The sequence below is a fragment of the Halichoerus grypus genome, chromosome 5 (genome assembly GCF_964656455.1).
Source record: "Halichoerus grypus chromosome 5, mHalGry1.hap1.1, whole genome shotgun sequence".
Classification (NCBI taxonomy): Eukaryota; Metazoa; Chordata; class Mammalia; order Carnivora; family Phocidae; genus Halichoerus; species Halichoerus grypus.
Genome location: NC_135716.1, coordinates 186,579,084 through 186,602,744, shown reverse-complemented (window position 1 = coordinate 186,602,744; position 23,661 = coordinate 186,579,084). Strand labels below are relative to the sequence as shown.

At 51.5% G+C, this 23,661-nt stretch overlaps 1 protein-coding gene across 3 annotated transcripts in view; it reads right to left on the bottom strand.

Moving 5' to 3' along the window:
- GNB1 (G protein subunit beta 1) overlaps positions 1–15,630 on the bottom strand; it is a 96,147-nt gene extending 80,517 nt beyond the window's left edge. For 2 of the 3 annotated variants that reach the window (XM_036089662.2, XM_036089663.2), the window contains exon 1: positions 15,376–15,629. The gene's annotated coding sequence lies outside the window, so the exon portion shown is untranslated. Of the gene's footprint in view, positions 1–15,375 lie in introns of all 3 variants that reach the window. The other variant, XM_036089665.2, reaches the window with a different exon arrangement.
- Between the last annotated feature and the right edge of the window lie 8,031 nt (positions 15,631–23,661).

Below are 23,661 nucleotides of genomic sequence, written 5' to 3'. Positions count from 1 at the left end.
AATTAAAAGCAACGTAAAAAGCTTTTTACTAGGGCGCCTGGGTGGCTCAGATGGTTAAGTGTCCGCCTTCGGCTCAGGTCATGATCCCAGAGTCCTGGGATCAAGCCCTGAGCCTGGCTCACAGCTCAGCAGGGAGCCTGCTTCTCTCTCCCTCTCCCACTCCCCCTGCTTGTGTTCCCTCTCTAGCTGTCTCTCTGTCAAATAAATAAATAAAAATCTTGAAAAAAAAAAAGCTTTTTACTGGAGATGGAGAAATGTACCACTTCCAGGAGTGGGGCAGTCTTTCTTCTATCCAGAGCGCTCAGTGCTGCGTAACAACGGGTATACAGTCATTTAAAAAAATAACACAGAGGGACGCTTGCGTGGCTCAGTTGGTTAAGCATCTGCCTTCGGCTCAGGTCATGACCCTGGGGTCCTGGGATGGAGCACTGTGTCAGGCTCCTTGCTCTCAGCAGGGAGCCTGCTTCTCCCTCTCCCTCTGCCTGTTGCTACCCCTGCTTATGCTCTGTCAAATAAATAAAAAAATCTTTAAAAAAATAACGTAGCGCTAAAAGGTGTATTTATTATATAAATACCTACATGTTGTTAAGTTCTTCCAATCAAGAATAGGAATCAAGCCTACAAGGCTGCTCTGCTGTTAAAAAAAAGAATGATTTACCCACCGACTTACAACATTAATCCCAACAATTTCAGAAGCTTTTAATTTTATTATTATGTTTTTAAGTTAGCATTATCTAAATCTGGGAGCAAACGTTTGGACCAGAAGAGCTGCTATTTTAAAGCTCTTCTCTCACAGCCGAAGGGAACCTCCTCAAAGTGCAGCCTGCTCCTCAGCAGCTCAGCATCTTCCTGAATATGTCCTTTTAAATTACGGGAAATGTGTGCTGGTCAGTGCCCTTTTTTTTTTTAAAGATTTTATTTATTTATTTGACAGAGAGAGACACAGCGAGAGAGGGAACACAAGCAGGGGGAGCGGGAGAGGGAGAAGCAGGCTCCCCGCAGAGCAGGGAGCCCGACGCGGGGCTCGATCCCAGGACCCTGGGACCATGACCTGAGCCGAAGGCAGACGCTCAACGACTGAGCCACCCAGGCGCCCCTCAGTGCCCATATTTTAAGAAAAGGTACAGAGAGCATGATGGCCACTTACTGATTCAAAAAGCACGTTTTATTTTTTTTAAGATTTTTTTTTTTTTTTAATTTGACAGAGAGAGACACAGCGAGAGAGGGAACACAAGCAGGGGGAGTGGGAGAGGGAAAGGGAGAAGCAGGCCTCCCACAGAGCAGGGAGCCCAACGCGGGGCTCGATCCCAGGATCCTGGGATCATGACCTGAGCCGAAGGCAGACGCCCAACAACTGAGCCACCCAGGCGCCCCAAAAAGCACGTTTTAAATGCCTTCCCAATCGGTGTAAGGCACCAAGACTCCCCTGCTCTTACTCCATCAAAACCCAGGAAACTCTCCGGCCTCCCTTCTCCTGTCTCTGGATCTACAGCAGCCACCCCAAACTCAAATCCCGTTGGGAGGGGACCTAAAGCTTTGTCAAGAATTCTCTTACCCGTCCTCAGGAAAACTGCCTAGAAGTTTACGTCCTCATTATATGGCCTCACAGGCCACTGTCCCCAAACTTGACTGTGTAGCAGATTCACTTGGGGCACTTCTCTAAAACCCTGCAAGTCCTGGGCTTACAAATGGACTGATGGACACTTCCAGGGAGTCCTGACTCACAGGTTTGAGAACTAACCCTGCCCACCAGCTCAATTGGTGTGCCCTCTGCTTCCAACCTCTGCTGGATAGGGAGAAAAAGAAGAAGGGCTTCACCACTGTCACTACCACATGAGGTAAACGCCATGAAATGGTAACTGTGGCCAAAGTGACCAAGAACAGGGGTGACCTTTGGAAAAGCCTATTGAGGAGGAGACACTCAACTGAAACCTAAAGGATTAAGGACTCAGTACTGAAAACAGCAAAAAAGAATGGGGATGCAAGGTGGACAAGCCAATGGATGGGTCTGGAGGTCGGAAGGCTAGAGGAAATTATAAATTCTGAGAGTCATCAAAACCATCAGTAAATAGCATTTAAAACAGACAACAGAACAGCCATGATCACCTGAGAGCCCAAGAACGGAGAGAAACCTGGACTCAAGACAGAAATGCCAGACAACTGAGGGCATGTAGGGCAGACAAAAGAGGAAACCTAGAAGGAAAACAAAAGGTAAGTAGGAGAGCCAGGAACTAAGAAAGGAGAGTGTTTTAAAGAGGTGGTAGTGGGGCGCCTGGGTGGCTCAGTTGGTTAAGCGACTGCCTTCGGCTCAGGTCATGATCCTGGAGTCCCGGGATCGAGTCCCGCATCGGGCTCCCTGCTCGGCAGGGGGTCTGCTTCTCCCTCTGACCCTCCCCACTCTCATGTGCTCTCTCTCTCCTCTCATCCTCTCTCTCAAATAAATAAATAAAATATTTAAAAAAATAAAATAAAGAGGTGGTAGTGGTCAACGGAGTTCAATGCCAAGAGACGGAATATGCTGAAAATAGGGAAAAAAAAAAAAAACATTTCAGAGAGCTTTCCCACCTCAAGCAGAAGCAGAGAGGTGCTTACAGACAAGGAAAACAGAAAGGAGATGGACAGAGACTCTCAAGCAATTTTTTCATCCCTGACCCCACACTGACGTGAAAAGCCCAGCTCTATTCCTGAACTTTGGTTCTGTGAGACACCGAGAATCCTTATAAAACATTTACTTTTCTATTCAAGTTCTCTCTTACTGGTTTCTTTCACTTGCAACTAAGTCTTCTCTTCACAAGCTTGGACATGAAGGGAAGGGAAGGACACAGGAGACAGGGAGTTAGGAACCCAAGGAGAACAGGGTTAAGGATGAAGCTCTAGGTAAATATAGTGGGGTTTTTTGTTTTTTTTTTTAAGATTTTTTTATTTATTTGTCAGGGAGAGAGAGAGAGAGATCACAAGCAGGAGGAAGGGCAAACAGAGGGAGAAGCAGGTTCCCCAACTGAGCAGGGAGCCCCATGCGGGACTCGATCCCAGCCCCTGGGATCATGACCTGAGCTGAAGGCAGATGCCCAACCAACTGAGCCACCCAGGTGTCCCTATAGTGGGTTTTTTTTTAACAGTATCCCCTGAGGGGCACCTGGTGGCTCAGTTGGTTATGCATCTGCCTTCAGCTCAGGTCGTGATCACAGGGTCCTGGGATCGAGCCCCACACTGGGCTCCCTGCTCAACGGGGAGCCTGCTTCTCCCTCTCCCTCTGCTGCTCTCCCTGCTTGTAGTCTCTGTGTGTCAAGTAAATAAATAAAATATTTAAAAACAAAACAGTATCCCCTGAAAATTACTTTCCATCTGTAGGTGTGACTTTATTTGGAGAAAGGGTCTTCGCAAAAATCATTAGTGTGGATCCTAATCCAACAATTGGCCTACCTTGTAAGAGCAGAGACATGCACTGAGGGCCAAGTGAAAACAGAGGCAAAAACTAGGCTGCTGGCAACCACCAGAACCTAGAAAGTAGAGGGAGCTGCCCAGCCAACACCCTGGTTTCAGACTTCCAGCCTCCAAAACTGTGGAGTAAATTTGTTGTTTCAGCCCCTCTGTTTCTGGTAATTTCTTATAGCACCCACAGGAAAGTAACAGAGTACTATTTCAAAGCCAAGCAGAAGAACCCCTGAAAACTTTTAAGACGGCAACCACAATGATAGGATAAAGAGCATGAGTCGGCTTGGAGAAGCACCTGAGGAGAGGAGGAAGGCAAAGGGGCCAAACATCCCATGTAGCAGTGGTAACGGAAGCAAACATTCCAGCTCCCGCACCACGCTAGGCAGGAGGGTAAGCATTTTATTTGCACCATCTCATTTAATCCTCATAACTACCCTGAGATGAGAAAACTGGGATAGAAATAACTCACTTAAGGGGTGCCTGGGTGGCTCAGTCAGTGAAGTGTCTGCCTTTGGCTCAGGTCATGATCCTAAGGTCCTGGGATCGAGCCCCACGTTGGGCTCTCCGCTCAGCCGGGAGTCTGCTTCTCCCTCTCCCTCTGTGATCCCTCTTGCTTTCACTCTTTCTCAAATAAATAAATAAAATCTTAAAAAAAAAAAAAAGCACAAGCTTGTTAAAAAAAATAAATTTTAAAAAATAAAATAAAAATAAAGATTTTATTTATTGGAGAGAGAATGAGAAAGAGCAAGGGAGCATGGGGGTGGGGGGTGCAGAGGGAGAGGGAGAAGCAGGCTCCTCGCTGAGCAGGGAGCCGGACACAGGGCTTGATCCCAGGACTCTGAGATCATGACCTAAGCTGAAAGGAGACACTTCACCAACAGAGCCCCGCAGGCACCCCAAGAAGGACTTCTTTATAAAAACATTGGTGGCCAAGGGGAAACAGGAACGAAGTGACCCTCAGAGAATGAGAACAGGGTAGAGAACTGAAAAAGTGGGAAGAGATCACCCGTCCAGCGAGTAGCTGAAAAAGATACCAAAATTAATGAGGAGGTTAAGTTATAGAAGACTTAGTCAACTTAGGGGCGCCTGGCTGGCTCAGCTGGAAGAGCATGCGACTCTTGGTCTCGGGGTCATGGGTTCAAACCCCAAGTTGGACATAGAGATTACTTAAATAAAACCTAAAAAAAAAAAGGAGACTTTGTCATGTTTGACAAAGTTCTGTTCTACTACAGAGCCCCTGAAGAAACTAAAGATAAAACTGTTGGTAAATATGTTTTCAAATGGAAGAGTCTTCCCTTTAATAATATATGAAGCAGCAGACGCCGACACATAAGCCTTCCAAGATGAAAGAGTTAGGGAGAAGAGCTCATGCTAGAGGGTCCACAGTGTAATAATTAAGAGCACAGGCTCTAGAGGCAAATGACTCAAGTTCAAACATGGGTCCCACTGCGTAATCCCCCCGTCGGTTTAGCCATCTGTGAAATGGGGCTATTCATAGTACCTGCCTCAGAGCTGATGTGAGAATCACATGGTAATAACAAAGTTCTTAGCATGGTGCCTGGCATGCTAGGTACCCGACAAACATGAGCTAATAGCACTGGGATCACCAACAGGGCAAAATGAAAGTCCATCTACTACCACGGGAATGCCAGGTGGAGGTGCCAGGCCAAGGTCTGAAGGAATATATTTCAACAGGGAAATCCTGAAGTACTTCTCCCAACATATTTGACATATATAAACATCTATGCCAAGTGGAGAGTATCAATCCAAGCACAGTCCTGCCCTGGGGCTTCTCTTTGCCCAGATCCTCTTCATCCTCTCACTATCTCCTGCTCGCTGCTCAAATGCTTCAACCTCTGGCTTTAAGATGAAATTCTAGAGGGGCACCTGGGTGGCTCAATCAGTGAAGCATCTGCCTTTGGCTCAGGTCATGATCCCAGGGTCCTGGGTCTTCGTGGGGCTCCCTGCTCAGCGGGGAGTCTGCTTCTCCCTCTTCCTCTGCCCTTCCCCCTGCCCATGCGCGCGCTCTCTCTAATAAATAAATTTTAAAAAAAATGAAATTCTTGCAACCCCTATGGCCCTGCCTGCCTTGTTTCTCAGCACAGTCTTTTCCACCACCTGATAGATGTCCCTCTCACCAGGGCAGAGCTGGTGTCTCTCCTCATTGCCTCAACAGCAGATGCTCCCTGGCACCGCTCGGCCCTTGAGTGAGCGCGTTACCGCTGCTCCCCCTTCTCCTCTACAGGTTCCTCCCTCTCCACACCTGACAATGCTCTAGCTACTCTATCTGAAATCAGAACAGAGCAGAGTCCTCCCTCCTCACTGCCTCCCACACCACACTGTCAATCCCTGGCCCTGGGGAATCCTGGCAGTAAATCCTCTGGTCTACTTCTCTCAGCCGAATTTGCTACTCTGACCACCCCCACCCCACCCCTGCCCAAGACTGTCGTAGGCTCTAACACTGTATTCTGATACTCTCCCAACTGCTGATCGCTCTTTTAAAAGCTCCTCTTCCTCTACCCACCCTTAAAGCCACACACCCCCCTCAGGACTCTGTCCCAAGGCCTGTTCTCCAGCTACAGCAATGGGTTTTCAACCTTCAGAGAAATCTATGGGTTCTCCTCCCCAAGGAAAAGGCACAATCCTACACCTATAATGCTCAAACAGCAGGGGGAGGAGGGGGGATGGACATATCAGGACAGAGTGCTCATCTCCAGATGAGGACCTCTCTGGTCCCTGCAGGCAGCCTGGGCCAATTCCCTAGATGTGGCCCAGCTGGTTTAACCACTGCACTGCTCTCCAAATCACTGCTGCTCAGATGGCTTGTTCTTAGGCTCCCTCTACACTCTTAAATACTGAGGATCTGAGGGCTTTTGTTTCTGTGGGTTAAATATTTACTATGTTTGATATTAAAAGTTTTTTTTTTTTTTTTAAGATTTTATTTATTTGACACAAAGAGAACGAGAGAGGGAGAGAGAGAAAGAGAACGGCAGGCGGGGAGGAGCAGGCTCCCTGATGAGCAAGGAGCCCGAGAAGGGGCTGGATCCCAGAACCATGGGATCGTGACCCAAGCCGAAGGCAGCCACTTAACCAAGCCACCCAGGCGCCCAAAACAGAGAAGATTTTAAAATGTTTAATAAGCCGGGGCGCCTGGGTGGCTCAGTCGTTGGGCGTCTGCCTTCGGCTCAGGTCATGATCCCAGGGTCCTGGGATCGAGCCCTGCATAGGGCTCCCTGCTTCGCAGGAGGCCTGCTTCTCCCTCTCCCACTCCCCCTGCTTGTATTCCCTCTCTCGCTGTCTCTCTATCAAATAAATAAAAAAAATAAAATGAAATGTTTAATAAGCCTATTACATATTTCCATAAAGGACATTTTTACAAAAAATAGCTAAAAGGGTGCCTGGGTGGCTCAGTTGGTTAAGCATCTGACTTCAGCTCAGGTCATGATCTTGGGGTCCTGGGATTGAGCCCCGCTGTTGGGCTCCACGTTCAGCACAGGGTCTGCTTGTCCCTCTGCCCCTTCCTCTGCTCGTGCTCTCTCTCTCTCTCAAATAAGTAAAATCTTAATGGGGTGCCTCGGTGGCACAGTCGTTAAGCGTCCGCCTTCGGCTCACGTCATGAGCCCAGGGTCCTGGGATCGAGCCCCGCATCGGGCTCCCTGCTCAGGGGAAGCCTGCTTCTCCCTCTCTTACTGTGTGTCTCTCTCTGTGTCAAATAAATAAACAAAATCTTAAAAAAAAAAATAACTAAGAAATCATTTGATGAGAAGAGCAGCAGTATTTTACATTTTAGCCCCCATCTCTTTAATGTCCACTGAACAGGGAAGAGCTGAATTCTCATGTCTGTTTGTGCACTCAATCTGCTGCAATTGTATGTTGCTTTGGTTGAAATACAGGAGGAAAATTCAGTCTCAGACAGACACACAGTTGGAAAAGGAAGAAGTATTTTAACAACCTTTTCAAATAAATGTGCACAGTCTTCTTTGATACTAAATCAAAACCTGACAAGTGGTAAGTTTCCTAAAGGGAAGTTCCAATGTGGAATCTGAAACTGTGTCAGTTAACTTTTAATACCATTACATTAAATTCCATGGGATTTATCCCATTCTTGTGCTCTGAATGGGTCTTTTACCATCTGTGAGTTAGTAGCATCACACACAGGCCACTGGGAAACTATCAGTTCACTAAATTAAGCAAATCTTCCAAATGTTGACACATTTCATTACATAATATTAAAAAGAAACATTTCCTAAGCATCATCACCTACAAGAAAAGTCTTTAAATACTGGGAAGCTGTCAAGCTCATGATAGCAGAATCAAGTTTTCCAAAATTCTAATTTCCATTTGAAAGCTCAAATTTTATCACTGCCAACAATACTGTCAGTTACATTCCTTGAAATATCTAGTTCAGTTGGTTCATTTTCAAGAAAGTATATGCCGTAGAACCAACCCATCTAAAGGGCCACCTTCTTCTGTCAACTGTACCTCCAACGCTATGGCCCAACCACTTGTCCAGGAGACTGCTACAGTACACCAGGGCCCACGAGTGCTTTATGCCTGCTTCCCAATTCATCTCACAGCCGGGAAAGAAATGGGTACTCAGGGTTAAAGTTTAATGAAATTAATTTTTATGCTTCATCAAAAACATTAAACTGGATTTTTCTAAACACAAGTTCATGGTAGTGAATACTATGACTACAATAAATACTATAACTGGTTTGATATCACAGCCTTGATTCGTGTTAAATAACCAGCGGTTTACCCACCACTGCTCTAGTACCATCAACTCAAACGTCAATTTAGTGAACGTCAAATAGCATCTAATGACTGTGTAAGTAGCTTTGACCCAATCAACCACACAAAAGGGTCTCAGGGACCCCCAGGAGTCCGCAGATCATACTTTAAGACCGCCCCCCCAGTAATCATTATTCCCAAAACTTCAATTACCATCTAAATAGTGTTAACTCTGAAAGGCCTGCCTCCAATCCAGACCACTCCTCCAGAGCTCCACATTTACATACACAAAATCCAGTTATTTATTGGGCATCCTGTTTCAGAGGTTGTAATACTCCAGTGACCAAAATTCTTGTCTTCATGGAGCTTAGAACTAGTGGGGAGATCAGCACAAGGACTAGCAAAGCAGAGCAAAGGTAAAATGGTAGAGATTAATGAGATGAGAGAATGACCTCTGAGGAGGGGATATTTGAACAGACCTGAAGACAGTGAACTCAACAAACCAACCTCTAGGAGAAGAGCTTTATAGGAAAAGGAACCAAAAGCCTAAGGACTGATCCACCCTTGATGGAAGATGTCCTAGAGTCCTCCAACCCAACATGCATAAACTGAACTCATTATCCACCCCATCCCACCCCCACCCCTACTAAACCACTGCTCCTTATTTCAGTGAATGCCCAATATCCACCCAGATGCCCAGGACAGACAGACGCCTGTGGTCCTCTCTTCCTGCCTTCCAGGCAGCCGTCACATCTTTCAGTCACCAGCTGAACCACCCTAGCCCAGACCCCTTCCTCTCTACACCAGCACCCCATATGGCCATCTCTGGCCAGTTTTCCTCCCTCCTCTGAACATGCTCCAAGCTCAAGTACCACGCCATGGCCCAGATTAGGTCAATCTCCTCTTTAAAACCCTTTAAAGGTTCCCCAGAGCCCTCAAGGTAAAAGCAGGGTTAAAGTTTGGAATCTCCATCCCCGATGAGCTGTGCTCTCTTTCATTCAGTGAATAATAACTGAGCACCTACCACCACACACAACAGACACTGTTCTGGGTGCTGCAGACACAGCGGGTGAAGGAGGCCAACTGGTGGCTGCATGAAGAACACGCACACAACCTCCTCAGCTTCAAACACTCTTTCCTTCCCCTCCACCCACCAACTGCATGCCAGAGAGGCTCCATCCAACCAGAGGGTCCTTGGGGTCTCAACTTGAAAACACACTTTATTCCTCGGGCGCCTGGGTGGCTCGGTCAGTTAAGCCTCTGACTCAGTCATGATCTCTAGCTGTCCCTTGAATTTCTCCTTTGCACCTGCTTGTTAGGCTATTAAACTATAAATTCAGTGAGGCCCTGGGACACACCCATTCTATGGCAGTTTATAGCCTCAGCACCTACCAGAGAAGGTGCTGAATAAGCACTTGTTAAACAAATTTCCAGTTACAGTACTTATAAAAATATATGAAAAATATTTCATTGTTATTATCTCTACTTGGCAAATCAAGGGACACCAAAAGAAGTTTTGTAAAATCAAAAAAAATTCTGCATCATGGGGGCATGGTGAAATCTTTTGAAAAATAAACAATAATTTTGCCAGTTTTCAAAATGAATTATAGTATCAAAATTCTCCTATAAAGGTGAAGAAAGCCCTTCAAGAAAAGAAAACAATGTGAGAAGACTCTGGAAAAAGTGAGGTAGTAAATTTGACAGGGATTTGCAAAGACATCTGATACAGGGCGCCTGGGTGGCTCAGTCTTAGTTAAGCGTCTGCCTTCGGCTCAGGTCATGATCCCAGGGTTCTGGGATCAGGCCCCACATCAGGCTCCCTGCTCCGCAGGAGGCCTGTTTCTCCCTCTCCCACTCCCCCTGCTTGTGTTCCCTCTCTCACTGTGTCTCTCTCTGTCAAATAAATAAATAAATAAAATCTTAAAAAAAAAAAAAAGACATCTGATACAGCTATTCCATCCTCTGAATTAATAATATTCCTCTGGAACCATTAGGAAGAAAGAAAAAACAAATCTCTTAGTAAGCTGTCTTCTAATAACGTATAACATTACCACGGTTAAAGGGATTTTTACAAAGCAAGGCCACTAGCAGCAGAAATGACTAATGGGTGTACTGTGGGCAAGGCATTGCTCTAAGAGCTTCACACATCTGTCTGCTCACTCCATCCTCAAACCCACCCTAGGAAGGTGGTTCTAGAACACCTGCTTTACAGTTAAGGAAAGAGACACAGAGAAGTCAAAATCCATACCCAAACCAGCAAGCTGAGTTACAGAACTGGGCTCTAACTCCACAGTGGCAGTCCTTTCAGAAAGGAGGCAATTTCTCTCCCTCTCAAGAAGTTAGGAATTATTTTAAAGTTCCCACAACAATTTTTTGAAAACCTACTGTAGAGGCTTTAACACTTAACATTCTTGTCTAATTAGAAAATGTCCAGAATTTTTTAAAGCTTTATCAACTACAACACTTGGACAGGCAATCAAGAGAATCTGTAATATTTATCAGGAATATATTTTATAATTGCCACAGGACTGAGTTAGGAGACAGATATACATAAATATACAATTAGCCACAAGTAACCAATATGTTCAACCAATACCCTGGTAATCCCAGTCCTGACAGGCTAAAGAATATACAAGTCTTTTTCCCTCTTGGTAAAATGCATTATTAAGCTTGGAGTGGCTAATTACTAGATCATAACTTTTTATCAGTGACAATATAGGTTCAACTGAATAATCTCTTAAAAATTACCCTAGATAATCTTGACTTGATCTTTAACTTTTTTTACTTTTATCTTTTTAAGTAATCTCTACCCCAAACGTGGGGCTCAAACTCATGACCCCGCGATCAGGGGTTGCAGGCTCTACCGAATGATCCAGCCAGGTGCCCCTGGTCTTTTAAATCCGTGTGTGTAGAAATGGCTTTCCCCAGAACTTTAAGTTAATAAGTCAAGTAAGTGGATACCTACTTAAGTCTTTAAGAAAGCAACACTGCTCTATAAAAGAAGCTTTTTTATCCCTGGAAGCCGGCAGGAGTTTTTTCCCATCCATTACTGTGACAGCTAAGGCAAGGCAATGCCGCCACAGGACTAAAAGGGTTAAAAAGCTTTCGGCATTCCTCTGACCAATCTGAATGCCTACAGATTGCCTATATTTCCTAAATAAGAGTTCTGGAACAAAACACATAGCTTTAAAAGGTGCTGCTCCATTTTTTTACCAGAATAGTCAACATGATGTTGCATTACCCAATGTACGCACACACCCCCCACATACGTTTAGACCAGCCCTTCCTTCCACTGTTACACGCTGTGTTTGTGAAATGCGTGACCTCAGTGTCAATTTAAGCTTCTTTTTATCTCTTTATTCTATGTTCACTAAACCAAACATTTAAGTGACCCATCTTACTTCATAATTTCTCTTAACCATTCAGCAATGAATGCAAACCCGAAATCAGAATTATCCCCAGGGTTAAAGATTCTAAGATTTTTTGTTCAGTGCCTTACTAGACTTGCGATAACAGAGATTTCAAAATAATATAGCATGCCATATGGTCAAGCCCAGATAATAACATTGAGAATATCTGTTACCAATCCACTAATGCTCTTAAAAGCCAAAGTCTGTAGACAGTAAGAATTTAATCCAATTTGGAGACCAACATGAGCCAGAGAAACCAACATGGGCAGAGAAAAAAACAATCCAGTGAAGAAACTATAATAAATGCCAATACTGCATTTACTGTCTAAAATCAATGTTAGTCATTAAAGAATGTATTAGCTAAAAAGCCAACTGATGGTAGGTAGGTAAGTCTAAAGATATCCTGAAGACCTTTCTCAAAGCAATCTGTAGAAATACAACTTTTTCAAACAAACCAATGGAAGACAGAAACTTTTAGCAAAGTAAAAAGTAACAGAACAGAGCTTTGAAAAATAAGTTAACTCCTCATAAAATCAGTCCCTTTCTCGGGGCGCCTGGGTGGCTCAGATGGTTAAGCGTCTGCCTTCGGCTCAGGTCATGATCCCGGGGTCCTGGGATCGAGTCCCACATCGGGCTCCCTGCTCAGCGGGGAGCCTGCTTCTCCCTCTGCCTCTCTCTCTCTCTCTGTCTCTTATGAATAAAGGAATAAAATCTTAAAAAAAAAAATCAGTCCCTTTCCCAAGCTGTCACTCTAAGTCTACCAAGGTTATTCAAGCTTTGCAATCAAAGTCACTAGGCATAAAAAAAAATTTGAAAAGAACTTTTAAGTTTTACTCTAAAAAAAGACAGTACAGGGGCACCTGGGTGGCTCAGTCAGTTAAGTGTCTGACTTTGGCTTGGGTCCTGGGTCCTGGCCTGGAGCTGGACTTCCCACTCAGCAGGGAGTCTGCTTGTCCCTCTCCCTCTGCCCCTTCCCCGACTCATACTGTCTCTCAAATAAATAAAATCTTAAAAAAAAAAAAAGGACAGTCATTATTCTGCAGTCTTTTAAGAGTCTTCTAAATCTGCTCTGAGATGAAAATTCAATCTGTGGAAACTTACTGCAACTGCCCCCCAAAACACAAGTAACTCAAAATATTAAACAAAGAGAAATCTTTATTATCATTAACGTCCTTCAATGGACATTAATTAAATGGCTGAGTACTTATGTGACGATATCCACACAGCCCCGTGGTAAACGCCAGTATCATACTAGAGGAATAGTTTCTGTCCAATAGGTGTTCATTTAAGAAAGGCTCAATTCTGAGTCAAAACTGCATGGTTGAACAATTTCCTCTATATGCATACTCTTGAATCATTCCAACAGAAGATGAAATGTAGCCCTAACACTGGTCCCCCAGCAGAAGAAAATGGGAATAAGTCACAGGCACAATCACAAAACTTAACTTTGCTTTCCTAAATTCTCACTTCTAAGAAAAACTTGTAGCACTTCTAATGTCGGTGAATCCAGGAGCATGTAAGCAAGCCAGCAGTCCCCACCAGGACAGAGGCCTTGCAGTCCAGCCTCAGAGCCTCCAGAGATCCCACCCCCAACAACAGCCCTAACACGGTCTGACAGGATTGGTCTCTAACCAACCATTCCAGATACTCTCCATTTCTGGCCAGTTCTAGTTGTTAGAAAGTTAAATCAAGCCGAAAGCTACCATCCAGTTGTGCTGTGTAGAGGTTCTCAGACCTGTTTCCATGTTGGTGGCACCAACTCTGTCCCCACCCACACACCCAATATTAGTAAGGAAGCAAAAAAGGAACTGCCTATTCACTTTCTTGTTGCAATATATACCTTCCGGAAGAATCTAGAATAGACCCTATCTTAATAGAACTCAAACTAAAACCTTACTTTCAAATAGAGAACCCCTCTACCCCCCAAAATACTGAAGCTTCAAATTCGAAAACATAAAATTAATGTAAAATTCTTACTGATAACAATTCTCTGAAGACCTTACTGTATCTAGAGTTGAAGGGAACTTCTTACAAAGCTAGTACTTCCATTTATTTGCTAATCATAAAAATAATGTACATGTTTTCTTAGTTAATAATCTCTTAAGCAGCTGCTTGGCCATCAAATATTGAGATCAGTGCAATCAGATGGATAGTAAAAACGAAAACACACAAAAAAGAGCTCCCCCAAACTAAACCTACAGATGAACGTGTCTACATCACTGACACATAAATTCAGTATTCTGTAGCTGTCCGTGTCCAGCAACTTCCCTTTCCAACATGAAAATTCACACATCGCTGTTTTTCTTCAGTAAATGGATCTCACGACCCCAACTAAAAAGCTTCCATAAAGAGGAATTAAGCAGATACAGTAATACTACTTCCGTATGCTAGGTAATTTAAAGGACTTAAGACGTGTCTAAATCCCTTCTGAATCACAAACAATTCGCAAGGAAAAATACGGGGGGGGGGGGGGTCTTCAAAAGTCCGAGGGCTCCGCCACCACCCGGGCGGAATTTTCGGCTCAACTCCTCCCCCACCCCCACCCGCGGCCAGCGAAGAGCTCGCAGGGCGAAGGGGGGACACGCAGCCCGGGATTACTTCCTCCCTCTCCCCCCCGCCGCCCCGCTCCTTCTAAATAATGTAAATGGGGCCCAAAACACAATCGGGGCGCAGGAGGCCGGGAGCGCGCGGCGGCTGACAATGGCAGCGGCGGCGACGCGCCATCTTGTAGCGGGGCCTGGCCCGAGCCATTCATTCGGCGCGGGGGCGGGGGGCGCGGGGACCCCGGCCCGACCCTGCCGCCCGGTCCCCCCCGGCCCCCGCCCCGCCCCGCCGGCGCCGCACCCGGCGAGGGGGAAACGACAGCGGGCTCGCGGTGGGGCTGCCTCCCACTTTTCGCTAAAAACGAAAACAGCCGAGAAGCGCACGGCTCGGGCTCCCCGGCACGGCTCTTTGTGTCTGCCTGCCTTCAATGCACCGCGAATTGTCAGCGGCGCCCGGCCCCGGCCGCGCCTCAGCTTCCTCATTTCACGGTCCCCCTTCCTTCACCGTGTCGCCACCAAACACTAAGTTCAAAGTCCCCAGAAAAGGTGTATTTAAAACACAACGTTCCTCCCAAGAAAAGGACGAGCGCCTCAACCCGCTGCAGAGCCCCGCCGCTCCCTTTGTTCTCGCGGCCCCGGCCCGGCCGGCCTAGAGACCCCGGCCCAGCGCACCCCCTCCGGGGCCAGCCTCCGGCGCACAGCCCCCAGGGAGATCGGGCCCGATTCGGACGGCGGACCCCGAATGGGACCCACGATCCCGAGCCGCGGACCCCGACTCAGGACCCAGGACCGCGGGCCCAGATACCCGACCCCGACTCAGGACCCAGGACCGCGGACCCCGACCCCAAACCTAGAACCCAGGACCGCGGGCCTGGAACCGGGACCCCAGAACTCGGACCACAGACCTGGACCCGGGATCCCAGGGCCCCCGCGCCCAGACCCCGGCCCCTCCGACCCCTGCCCCGGAGCCCGAGCTCCAGACCCCGATCCCGGCCAGAGAGCCCAGACCCCGGCCGCAGATCCCGAACCCCGGACCTGGGACACCCGGCCGAGGACAAGGGCCCGGACCCCAGCCAAAGCCCGCAGGGTCCCTGCCCGCTCCCGGCCCGGGACCCCACCCGGGCGGGGCAGGAAGACTCGCGGCCCGCGGCGGGGTGGGGGCGGGGAGGGTGGGGGCGGGGCGGCTCGGGCGGGCGACTGCGGGGGAGGGGCCGGGGCCCGGGTCGCCGGGCAGGGGCAGGGGCCGCCGCGCTCACCTCGGCGCCTCGTCCCGCCTGACTCGCCCGCGCCCCGCCGCCTCAGCCGCCTCGGCCGCCGCTCTGGAGGTGGTCGCGCTCGGGCCGCTCCGCGGGCGCTGCGGGCAGGTGCGCCGGCGAGGATCGGTCCGGTCCCGCGGCGGCTGCTCCACTCCCGCGCCCGCGCCCGCTCCCGCTCCCGCTCCGCCGCCGCCTCCGTCCGCCCCTCAGACGCCTCCAGCCATCGGGATGGGCGCGGCGGCCCCTGCCCGCAGCCTCGGGAAACCCCACGCCGCGTCACCGCGCACGCCGCGCGCGCACGCACGGCCCGGCCGCGGCCCCGGCGCGCGCACGCCAGCGCGCTTCCTCCCAGCGCCGACCCCAGGAGCGTGCGCGAGCCACTTAAAGGGGCCGCGCCCGCCCTAGAGGAACCAGCCCGCGGAGGACCCCAGGCCTGGTCCGTCCCTCGCCGGTGCCCCAGGGGCTGCGCGCGGGGCCCTGCGCTAGCGTGGGCCTCCCGGCTGCGCACCCGCTCAGCTTCCCAGCCAAGGGGACGTGGGTGGAGGCTGCAGGACCACAGCTGGGACTCTCCCGGCCCTGCACCCGTCCCCCGTACACGCATCCCGCACTACATCCCGCACACAGGCCGAGTACTCCCACCTGGCATCCTGCACCCGGCATTCAGCACCCCGTACCTGCACTGTGCACGGGTACCCGCACGTGCACACACCCAGCCCAGGCCGGCTTTCAGGCCTGGGGGTGCAACAAGCTGACTGGATCCCACAGGGACCCACACTGACGGGGTCGGCCTCTAGGCAAGCCCAGCTTCTGCCGGCCGGCGAGTGGATGCCCACCAACCGAGGGACGGGGGAACAGGGCCAGTCTCGGAGATGGGGCTCGTGTGAGCTTGGGCAGGTGCAGGCAGTGTGGTCTCGGGAGGTCAAGCCTAAGGCACTCCTGGTGGGAATGACCGCCTGGACAGGGAGGTGTGACCACGGAAAAGAGTGTCAGGAGGGAGACAGTTGGTCAACCTCTGGGAAGGCTGCTGAGAATTGAAGCCCCTCAGGTGGGAGCAGAAAAGAGGTGAACGTGGGTCATATATGTGCAGCCCATAGATATCCCCAGGAATGTCAGTGGAACGGTCCCCCACCACCACCTCTGTCTTTCCAACTGGCCCCTGTCTCCCCAGTTCTAACAACTAAGCTGGCCCCTGGCAGCCCAGTTCCCACGGGCTCCCTCCCTTTGGATCCTGCAGCCCCTGACCCTCATCACCCCAGGCCAGATGCAGGCCCCTTTTCCTCCAGGCCTGTGTGTATCCTTCTAGCCTGGAGCCCATACCTTCCCACCCAGGTGTGGGCTGCGCCCTGTCCCTCCCCCTCCCACTCTATGGGATCTCCTACCAGCATACAAGCATGTCCCCATCATTCTTGGAGCCCTTTCTCAGTTCCTGGTACTGGATGCTCCAGGCTCAGCTTACACTCTCCCTGCCCAGCCCTGAATTCAGCCATTTCTGCAAGGAGCCCTGGTGTCTTTTAATGGGGAGTGGTATTTAGAGGCCAGGGTCAGGGCTCCAGGTGTGCTCACTGCTACCAGAATACCATTGCTTCAGCAGACAGAGCTAGGGAACGAATGTACGTGCAAGCATACGTGCATATGCGCACGCACACACAAACACACACAAAGTACCCCCCCACCATGTAACCAATCTCCTGTGATTGCTGCCACGCGCCCTCCTCATCCCTCCCCTGGACCACCACAGTGCTCACCCCAGCAAGGAGGTCCACCTTGCTCAGCGGACATGACAGTTTCCATTGCCCATCCCACAGCTTCCAGGTTCCTCTGTCCTCCTTGCCGCTCCTTAAACACACGGGTCACCACATCCACACTCTGCCCCCGTGACTCCATCTGCCGAGGAGGGTCTCCCCCATTACCTCCAGTCACCTCCACAGAGAGGTCTCCCCCGGCCCCTACCCCTTTGTCCTTCCCCAGTGCCTTGTTGGCTGCATTTCTCTTTAGCTCTCATTCCTGAGACCTCACACAGTTTCATTCGTGGGCGGCTTTGCTCCTTGCCCATCTCCCCTGATGAAGCTGGTACTTTGATTCCCTTGTCCCCTGCTCCACCCACCAAGTAGGGTATGAGGCACACAGTGGGTCCTCAGGGAAGGCTTATGGGATGGGTGAGAGGGGTGTGAGTGATGCTCTGTGTTCTGAATGAGAGGGACAAGACTCAGCATGACAACCAGAGGGGCAGGGGAGTGGGGAGTGTCGGAATCAAATGGTCACTGCTGTCCAGCACAAGGCTGGCAGCCCTGGGGACTCTGCGGTGCTGCACACTGCTCCGGAGGAGAGGTGGATGATGCAAAGTTGGAAGGATGAGTGTCCTGAGATTGGCAGGTGGGTCCCAGAAGCAATGGACTCAAGGTCCCAGACTCAGGGTCAAAGACATCCCTCTGAATCCAGCAAGTCTGATGCCAGCCTTCAGTGCCTACCTAGGCCCAGGACTTAGAAAAGTGGAAATGAGGGGCGCCTGGGTGGCTCAGTCGTTAAGCATCTGCCTTCAGCTCAGGTCATGGTCCCAGGGTCCTGGGATCGAGCCCCACATCAGGCTCTCTGCTCGGCAGGAAGCCTGCTTCTCCCTCTCCCTCTCCCCCTGCTTGTGTTCCCTCTCTCGCTGTGTCTCTCTCTGTCAAATAAATAAAATCTTTTAAAAAAAAAAAAAAAAAAAAAAAGAAAAGTGGAGATGAGGAGGGAGAAGAGGAAAATGAGATGGGAAAGGAGGAGGAGAAGGAGGAAAGGGGAACAAGGCGGGACAGGGCCAGCAGCGGAGCAGAAAGAAATGGGGGTGACGGTCTCTGTGGAGACCTCTGTACTCCTGTGGGGATGGGAAGAGCCCTGGGGGACCCTCAGAAGCCCTACTCCGCCAGCCTGGCCTGACTGGGCAGCAGGGGTGCTAAGAGGGCCGGCCCAGGGCTCCCCTGTCCCACAGGCCACTGCAGGCCTGATTGGGCCCATCCCTAGTTACACCAAGGCCACAGAGCAAGGCCACACATGAGGACACCAGGCCAGAGCCTGCAGCAGCCATCTGAGGTTTTGGGTGTAGACCTGGAGCCCCCAGCTAATCTGTAGGTCTGTGGGGTAGGGCAGGGCCTTCCCTGGAACTTGCCCTGTGGCCCAGGCCTGAAATCCTCCTTTACATGTTTATGGATGGGTGTGAGGGCAATGTCAAGGGGAAGGCAGGATGAAAGGAGTAGAGAGCCCTGGGTCCTTACTTCCAGATCCCCTACACAGACTGGAGCCTCCTCCCCCTTCAATGCATAGAAGCCGCAGGGTCCCAGGGTTCTTCTCCCCACTCCAAGGCCAGTCCCCAAGGAGCAGGGGCCTTCTAGCCCTGGGGACACATGCCCTGGTCAGCTCTCCGGAACCTACAGGAGCTTCTAGCTTCCAGCCAGAGACCTTTGGACCTCCGGGGTATGAAGGGCACTCTGGGGAGCCTGCCGGCCCTCCCCTCCCCTCCCCTCCCTTCCACCCCTTTTGTCCAGGCCTCCTGCAGTTTGGGCCCCCATCTGCCGCCCAGCCCCCTCCTCAATGGGGCATAAATCAGGGCTCATGATGGACCCGCTGCCACGGAGAGAATTTGTGCCCAGCTGGCCAGGAATTTAGGCTTCTCCTGATTTCCTGGACACACGCCTTCCTTCTCTAGATAAGTGGCTTAGAGATCAGCCTGAAGTCCTGAGTCCATGGCCACACCCTGTCAGCTGCACCCAGCCCACGGCCAGGCCAGCCAGGTGGCTGCAGGGCTGAGCAGAGCCTGAGGCTGAAAGCAGTGGCCCTGGCTCAGCGCCCAGCCTTCACTAAAAACCTAGGGTGTGCAAATGCATTATTCAGATGCTCCCCCCTCATCTGCTCTTTAGCAGGAAATGGTCTGACCGGAAAGTAGGTCTTTTTAAATCTGAATTATTCAAACAATTTGTGCACATGACCAGGACCCAAGCCCAGGGGCTATGCTCCAAGCCTGGCTTTAAAGGGTCTCAGGGCTGTAGGGGCCGCTCCCTTCCCGCAGTGCATTGTCTGTTCTTCTACCGCAGCCATCCTGCCTTGGCTCCTAGTAGGTGAGGCCCCTGGCCCCAGAGGACAGGCCTAGCACGAGGAAGGGGGGGAGAGGGTGCAGAATGTAGGTAATCCAGAAAAAGCACTAATCAGTTCTGCGGCAGCCAGAGGCAGGGTCTGGTGACAGAACAGGCTCAGGATGGTGAGGAAGCCCGCCCCTCCTTCCTTCTCTCAGCGGTGCCCTCTCCAAGTGCCCACCGGGTGCCAGGAAGACCCAGGTCCACCCCGATGTGGGGCAGGTCTGCTGGAAGGGACAAGGGGAGAGCGGGATGACCAGCGGAAAGGTGACCATCGGTGGAGCAGAGCCTGAGGCGTGGCAGGCATTGCGGTGCGGGGGTTGGAGGGGTGGGCAGCTTCAGAGCCCAGGAAAGGGTCAAGGCCTGAGATGGCAGGGCACGGATGTGCCTTGTGGCCTTAGGGAGGATGCTGGCTATTTCCCCCTGGCTGCTGTCAGACTGTGACGGACCCCTGGACCCTCCCCCTATGCAGCAGAAGCAGCCCCTCTCTCTCCCAGGCCTGTCCCTTGTCCCTGAGTCCCCCACCATGCCTCTCATGACCTGACCTCCAAGCCCATGATCCTCCCGTCACCTCCCTTTGGTCACAAAGCAGACATCCCTCATGGGGGCCACCAAAACTTGGGGGGGGCAGTGGAGAATCAGAAAGTGCCAAGTGGGGGGGGGGACGGCAAGCGCAGGGCAAGTTTCCCCTGAGATTTGGAGCAGACACCCAAGGGAAGGTCCCTGTGGCCTTGCCACTCCCAGAAGGAGCCCTCCCAAGTGGGTTGAGACTGGGGGGCCGTGCTCTGCTCCAGCAAACATCGGGGCTGCCTTCCCAGGACACCTGTAACAGGAGAGCCCACCTTCCTCTGTGGGGATCTGTGTGGCGGGTACTTCTGGTCGCACCGCAGATGGGGGGATCTGCACCCATAGAGCTGGAGAGCCTGGCTCCATCCAATGGCTCTGCTGCCACAGACTGGCCCAAGCAGAGGCTTGTCACATCATCCTTTTTGGAGTGAGACAAACCTCTCTAATGGAGAAAGATGCAACCATTATCGAGCAGAGCAGCACTCCCCATGTGTACCCCAGAAACGTGTGCACCCACAGGAATGCACAGATGTACACAGGCCAGTCGGGTCAGCCAGGCTCGGGGTACCAGGTAGCGGGAGCATAAACCAGCTTATGTGAAGGAGGCAATCCGCTCACTCAGGGGATGAGTCTGTGAGCCGACTTCAGGTATCCCTGCATCCAGGCGTTCCTGGAGGCTGTCGGGGCCCGTCTTCCTGTGATCTCCAGCCACAGTGCTCCCAAGACAGATATCTGTATGTTGACCCCAGGAAAGCTCTGAAGGCCCTCCGTCAGATTTTGTGTGGCCCTGGAGGCAGGGAAAGGAGGGGCCGCGGTTAGCGCCCCGGGCTGGGGACAACACGCACTCCCCAGGGCAAAGGTGGGTGCTGTCCCCAGGAGGAAGAGGGCTTCTGGACAGAGAAATGCACAGGGGTCCCTACCTGCCTCTTGGCTAAAAGCAGGGTTTGGGCAACAGCTGAGCTACTTATAAAATGAAGCCTCTGTTGGTTGTTGGGTTCAAGGCCCGCAGACGCCCCGGTTCCCTGTGCCCCAGCCTCTGGCCTGCTCCATCCTGAAACGGGATGCTGGAGGCAGGGCCACAGCCACCTCTGGGGTCTCCGGGGGCAGGGGCATTTCCAGTTCTGGGCTGGGCGGCTCCCTTGGCAGACCTTCCCCCAGTGGCCCACAGAAAGCTGGACGCTCACCCGCCCAGCCCAGGAGTGCGGCTGCTAGCACCGAGCCAGGGACCCAGAAAGTGTGATGTCCACTCAGAGAGAGACCAGGGTCAGAGAGAGGCACACCCAGACCCTGACACCCAGGACCAGGTGAAAGGGGGGAATGCAGGGGGGCCCCAGTACCCAGAGTGGATGGGGTCTGGGAGAGAGAACCTGCTGGGTGGGGGCCTGGGGGCGGCTTCTGCCTCAGTCAGGCCTTGGGACTCTGGGCACCCCCTCACCCCTGGCCTGGCCAAGCCTCCTATCCTAGGTGCCGCCAACAGGCCGGAGCATGCTTGGGGGCGGTGGTCCCTGAGGCCAGGAAGTGGGGACACAGTCCCAGGGTTGCACATACCGTGGGCAGGCCACACCGGCGTGGCGGACTGCAGGCCCATGCAGGGTGACTGAGGCTTCTGCCTGCACCCCAGCCGGAGCCCAGGCTTGACACTCCCCCCCCGCCCAGAGTGGGGGCAGCCTGCACACCACCTCCCCCCTTACTTGCTGCTGCAGACATGATGAGCAGGGCCTGATGGGAGGAGGGATGGTGTGGGGATCACAGCAGCATGCCCAGGGAGGTGCTAGGCCTGTCCTGGTCTCTAGCTCCGCCGGCCTGCCGCTGCCGGTGCCCTGCCTTGGGGAGGGGCACCCTGGCTGTTCTGGGGATTCATCTCCCCACAGATAGTGCTCTGGGACTTAGCTCCACCAGCACCTGCCAGGTAAACAGCTTGCATCTGTGGCTCAGCAGGCAGGAGGAGGATGGGTGGTCCAGTGCCCAGGCATGCCTGCTAAGCCTTCCTGAACCCATTGCCCTGTCCAGCCCAGCCAGGGAAGGGGCAGCCCAAAGATGGACCCAGGGGCACCCCGAGGACCTGGACTGAGGTCATCTGATAGGAAGATGCCACTCAAGGCCATTTCCAGCGGTGGGCAGGCATTGAGCGGCCTTCCCCAGAGCTGGGGAAGCAGGACAGAGTCAGGACCAGCGGCACAGCGGGGAAGGGGTGTGGATCCCCGGTGCGGCCACGTTATGTGCCATGCCGTGGCCGCTGCGGCACGTACTGAGTCATGCCACATTACGTGCCACATCTTTCACAAACTGCCAGGTCACATCTGCCAGCCCGTGCCACCTGGGTTTGGACACCTGATGAGAGTAGCCCTTTCTCTGGGCCTATATCCTGGGCGTTGTCCCCATTGCCCCTTCTCTGGCACAGACTTGGAAGGACTGTAGTCTCCAAGAAAAAGACCCCTCCATACCGCGTGTCCCCTGAGGGGGCAGGGACTCAGCATCATGGCCCAAGCGCCAGTGTCCCCAGCCCACCAGCTCGGCTCATGGTATTGGGTCTCCATGAAGAACTTCCTGCCCACAAGGCACCCCATATTCCCCTCACCAGCAGGGGACACCCCTCAGGTGCTCCCCCACACAGGGTTTTCTGTTTTAGATCATGGTAAAATACACATCACATAAAGTTTACCACTCAGACCCTTTTGAAGGGTACAGTTGATTGGCATTTAGTACTTTCACCGTATTGTGCAGCATCCCCGGCGTCTCCTTCCAGAACATTTTCTTCGGCCCAGAAGGAAACCCCATGCCCATTGAGCAGTCATGTCCCATTCCATCCCCCCAGCCCCTGGCAACCACTGATCTGCTTTCTGTTTCCATGGATTTGTCTGTTCCAAGTACTTCATATGAGCAGAATCATATAACATGAGATCTTTTGTGTCTGGCTTCTCTCAAGGGTCATCCACCTTATAGCAGCTGTTGGTGCTTCATTCCTTTCTACGGCCGAATAATTCCATGCACAGATACACCGCACTTTGTTTATCTGTTCATCTGTTGATGGACATTTGGGCTGTTGCCACCTTTCGGCCATTGTGATTAGAGCTGCTACGATTGTTAGTGTGCAAGTTTTTGTTTGAACACCTGTTTTCAGTTGTGTGGTTTTTTTTTTTTTTTGTATTTATCTAGTCGTGGAACTGTGGGGTCATACATAGCCCTGTGTCTACCCTGAGGAACCACCAAACTATTTCCCACAGCAGCGATCTATTTTACATTCCCAACCAGCAACACACAAGGGTTCCAAATGTTCCACATGCTTGCCGACACGTGACTATCTGCCTTCTTTTTTTTTTTTTTTTTTTTTAAGATTTTATTTATTTATTTGACAGAGAGAGAGAGATAGTGAGAGAGGGAACACAAGCAGGGGGAGTGGGAGAGGGAGAAGCAGGCTTCCCGCCGAGCAGGGAGCCCGATGCGGGGCTCGATCCCAGGACCCTGGGATCATGACCCGAGCTGAAGGCAGACGCTTAACGACTGAGCCACCCAGGCGCCCCAACTATCTGCCTTCTTGATTGTAGCCATCCTAGCGAGTGTGAAGTGGTTACCGCCTTGTGGTTTGATTTGCACTTTCCTAGGGACTGGTGATGCA